Source organism: Macrobrachium rosenbergii, chromosome 40 (assembly GCF_040412425.1).
Source record: "Macrobrachium rosenbergii isolate ZJJX-2024 chromosome 40, ASM4041242v1, whole genome shotgun sequence".
Taxonomy (NCBI): Eukaryota; Metazoa; Arthropoda; class Malacostraca; order Decapoda; family Palaemonidae; genus Macrobrachium; species Macrobrachium rosenbergii.
The window spans coordinates 21,685,166-21,690,165 of record NC_089780.1 but is presented as its reverse complement, the minus strand read 5'-3'; the positions used below and the strand labels follow the sequence as shown (position 1 = coordinate 21,690,165).

General features: G+C 35.5%; 1 protein-coding gene across 1 annotated transcript in view; it reads right to left on the bottom strand.

Annotated features, from left to right (window-relative positions):
- The window catches only part of LOC136826225 (somatostatin receptor type 2-like), a 493,594-nt gene that overhangs the window by 229,173 nt on the left and 259,421 nt on the right, over nt 1-5,000 (bottom strand). The gene's annotated exons all lie outside the window — the stretch shown is intronic.

The following is a 5,000-nucleotide window of genomic DNA, read 5'->3' as shown; positions in this document are numbered from 1 at the left end:
ATATATATATACATATATAATATATATATATATATATATATATATATATATATATATATATATATATATATATATATATATATATGTGTGTGTGTGTGTGTGTGTGTGTGTGTGTGTGTATACATATATAACAATTAAATATATAAACAACAACTCACTGTACATAGAAAATAGAAATAGGCAAATGAATTTGAAGCATACCCCAATATGAGGCCACCCCCCCGCGCCAACTCTCAGCTTCAGCTCTCTCTCTCTCTCTCTCTCTCTCTCTCTCTCTCTCTCTCTCTCTCGCTACATTCAGGTAGACACGTAATCTAACAGATCGACAGATAAACCTTCCCCGCAAAAAGTAACTAAGAGCAAAATATCTGCTGAATTAAATGACAGAATTAGTCCATAGTAAGTTAAGACTGTTGCAATATGATGGCAGGTGGACGAAATGATTCTTGATAAATGGTTCTTGAATGAATGAAGAACTTCAAAATATCTAATTATTTTTGAAAATTTCTTAATCGTAATGGATATGTGATTATAAGTAATATCTCATTAAGGTGATATCATTATGATGCTAGCAGTCTAATCTCCTATATTTATTTTTATAACAGTACCACAAATGTCTCATAAAAAAATGAAAGTAAGTAGTTTACTGAACCTGACGTAAAAATGAAAAAAATAAGGAAATTAAAAAGCTGCTCGTTTTATTATTATAACAGTACTACGAATGTCTCTTAAAAATGAAATAAGTAGTTTACTGCTCTTTCAGTAAAATATAAAAAAAAAATATGGAATAAAAAATAGCTCAGGGCCTGAAGCTACCAAAAGAAATTATGGTAATTTATGATAAGCATACCTTCATTTCAAATTCAGCGAGTTACGAAGCAGTAAACTTTCAAAATTCATAATAAATTTCAGCAGCAGCTATAAATTCAGAAAGGAGATTAGCTTTTGCTTTGGACTGAAGTTCAGGGGGACTGAAGTTCAGAGGGACTGAAGTTCAGAGGGTTTACTAGACATTAAGTTAATGCCTTAACTGCTGTAAATCGAGATCTCTATGCACATATTAAAAAGTAAAAACTGCGTCGGAGTTTCTTCGGCGCAATCGAGTTTTCTGTACAGCGTACTGTATAATCAAGGCCACCGTAAATAGATCTATCTTTCGGTGGTCTCGGTATAGTGCTGTATGAGCCGCGGCCCATGAAACTAACCACGGCCCGGTATTGGCCTGGCCTATATCGTTGCCAGATGCTCGATTATGGTTAACTTTAACCTTAAAACTTTAAAATAAAAACTACTGGGGCTAGAGGGCTGCAATTTGGTATGTTTGATGATTGGAGGGTGGATGATCAATATGCCAATTTGCAGCCCTCTAGCCTCTGTAGGTTTTAAGATCTGAGGGCGTACAGAAAAAGTGCGGACAGACAAAGCCGGCATAAGAGTTTTCTTTCACAGAAAACTAAAAACGAGCTTTTTAGTTTGTGCAAAATCATTACACTTATAGCAGCAACATCTTTATTTTTTCTCTCTCTCTTATATTCTCTGAAAAAACCTTCGGTTAAAGGAAATACGATATCACTGAAAACTTAGCGAGAGAGAGAGAGAGAGAGAGAGAGAGAGAGAGAGAGAGAGAGAGAGAGAGAGAGAGGACAGCGAATTTATGAATCTACTTATTAATTAATTAATTTATTTACTTATTTAGAGAGCCTGAACCACGAATTTATCTATTTAGCGAGAGAGAGAGAGAGAGAGAGAGAGAGAGAGAGAGAGAGAGAGAGAGAGAGAGAGATAATAAATCACGAATTGATTTATTTTGAGAGAGAGAATGCGCCACGAATGGATTTATTTACTCAGAGAGAGAGAGAGAGAGAGAGAGAGAGAGAGAGAGAGAGAGAGAGAGAGAGAGAGAATCTCTAAACCACGAATTCGTGTATAATAGAAACAGACCGCCTTCCATGTCGACCGTTTAAAGTTCTCTGCAATATAGAGATTTGGTGCCCAGGGCATCAAAGACTGAATTCCTGGAGTTTTTGTCCTTTTGGCATTTGAATACCTCTGTTCGCCACCTGCCAGAGAATGGGCTGGGCATTGCACCTTGGCTGGCTTGCATACATACGTAGACACATACACATGTCATGCGTATACATATATGTACATATTTTGTATACACACACACACACACACACACACACACACATATATATATATATATATATATATATATATATATATATATATATATATATATATATATATATATATATATATATATAGAGAGAGAGAGAGAGAGAGAGAGAGAGAGAGAGAGAGAGAGAGAGAGAGAGAGAGAGAGGGAGATTTATATCCACTGAAATTCCTCAGTAATCTCTATGGGTCACCTCGTATCAAGATGCTTGACAAGTCTGGGAAATTTATTGACAAAACAAGAGGTGAATGTACTTGGTACCTGGTCTCACTTGGTTTCATAAAAATTAGGCAATTTTAGTATCACACTAGACATGTCCAGCTATTAACACTTTTCTCTCTTCTGCATTTTGTGTTCCATTGTTATTTTGAAGTTATTTTTGACTTTAAATATATTTTCGTTTTAGAATTTGATCTTAGTAGAAAATTCATTACATAAAGAATCTACTTTCAGTGGAAATACTGTCTATAATAATAATAATAATAATAATAATAATAATAATAATAATAATAATAATAATAATAATAATAATAATAATAATAATAAAGACCGTGCCAAAATAAAAAAAAAGAGGCTATCATTAAATTTATTTACTAAAATCATAAGTAATTTTAATGCATCCGAAAAGCACGCCTGTTTATCTTAATCCGTATGTCTTTTAAGTCGATAATATTAAACAAATTTTGATAAATTAAAGGCTATTATATAATATTTTTCATAGGAACTTAAAAAAAGAACGTTCATTTACCGGCGTATTTCGACTCACAATAGGCCTATTCGCTTTAATATATTTTGTTTATGAATTCATTTTATGTCTGAATGAAATTTATGAGGCACTTTTAGAACTATTTCACAAAATCTTTGTTCATTTTTGTCATGTTTTCGATCTGCAGTGGACGATGCAGCTACTGTCCTTTTCAGCGTGGTCCTGAGAGAGAGAGAGAGAGAGAGAGAGAGAGAGAGAGAGAGAGAGAGAGAGAGAATACTGCACATCAAGTAAAAATATACACATCTGCGCGCAGGCAGACGTACAATGAAATACGATGACCATAAAAAAAACGGAAAGTTTTCCTCTTCGTGATACAGGATTCCGCTCTCAGAAGATATTGCGACTATCTCCGAGCACGTCGTTCGAGCAGGTTTATGCGCGCGTGTGCTCGCTCGCACGCGCGTTTGTGTACGTGTGTATGTGTGTGTGTGTGTATGAGTGTCTAAGGGAATGATGTTTATAACTAGATACGTCATCACGTCTGTCTGTTTCAAGATACACTACAATGTTCTGGCATGTGTTGGTGATCGTTCACTCAGGTTTGGTTGACATGGGAGTTGAGACATCCAAAGAGATTTGTTAAACAATGCTAAATCGTTTTTGGTGCAGCCAGAACAGGCATGAGTTGTTTTGTTATCACCTTCCATCTCCCCACTAAAATGTCAGGAATGCCCAGTTGCTTTCTTGCGCAAGCAAGAAATGCGTGGCCATCTTCACGTATAATCGCAAAAACATTGCATCCACCCAGCCCTGTTTGGATGAATTGTGACTCAAAACATTCCAAAGAGCTTTGTAAACAACGCTAAATCGTTTTTGATGTCAGGAATGCCCAGTTGCTTTCTTGCGCAAGCAAGAAATGTGTGGCCATCTTCACGTATAATCGCAAAAACATTGCATCCACCCACTCTTGTGTTTATTCCTAGAAATCACAAGAAGGCTCTGTCCTTCCTAGTCTTGACCTGAAACACTCGCCATCCTTTTATCCCCTTGCTTCACGCATGCGCCAACATGTACCCCCAATCTCACCTGCATCAAAGCAGAAACGCTTATTACAATTTCAAGCCCTGGTGCAAAAGGCATTCCTGCTTGCTTTGCAGATGCAATCCAGTGCGGCATCTGGTCAAGCAGAGAGTGTCCAAGCAATTGGTGGTGACTCACGGTCTGAACATGACAGTTAATAACTTGCAAGCATAACAAAACGCGACGTTTCTGTAATTCGAGGAATGTTGTGTCTATCTCATGGTTTCAAAGTTATTACACATTCTCCCTCTTCTTCTTCTTCTCCTTCTCCTCCTCCTTCTTCTTCTTCTTCTTCTTCTTCTTTGAGACGTCTGGCATAAAGATCTTGGCACGACTTCAGACATCAGAGTCAAGACGCGATACTTATTACGAACAACATGACATAAAGTATGTGAACTGACCTAACGAGAATATTTGCGTTTAAGCACCTGTAAACAAATTTATAAATATGTTGTATATATGTATGTATATATATGTATATATATGTATATATATATATATATATATATATATATATATATATATATATATATATATATATATATATATATATATACAATATATATATATATATATATATATATATATATATATATATATATATATATATATAAAAGATAAAACACTACTCTTCTTAATACAATACCCCGCTCGCTAATCCGGCATCAAAATGCAAAAAACCAGAAACACATAACAAGATTGTATCTCACCAAGAAAGAAGAAGGTTAATGGCGAAAGCTGAAACTGGAGGAGTAATGAAATTAAAAGTCTCCCAGGGCAAAAACGGTTAATAAAACTGTTCTTTGAAGTAAGTCATCCGGGAACTGCAGACTTTCCAAGTCTTAATGAAGAGAGCAGGGACCTCGGTACAAACCCGTCTGAGTGAACCGCGAAAATTAGACATCTCTTTTGACAGTAGGAAATCGGATCTTTGGGGCTGATGAAGGTGGGTTGTTAACTATATAAATAGTATGTTACTTATTTATGTGATTTACTCTTGATTCACTATATAAAACAAGTAAAAGAGCCACC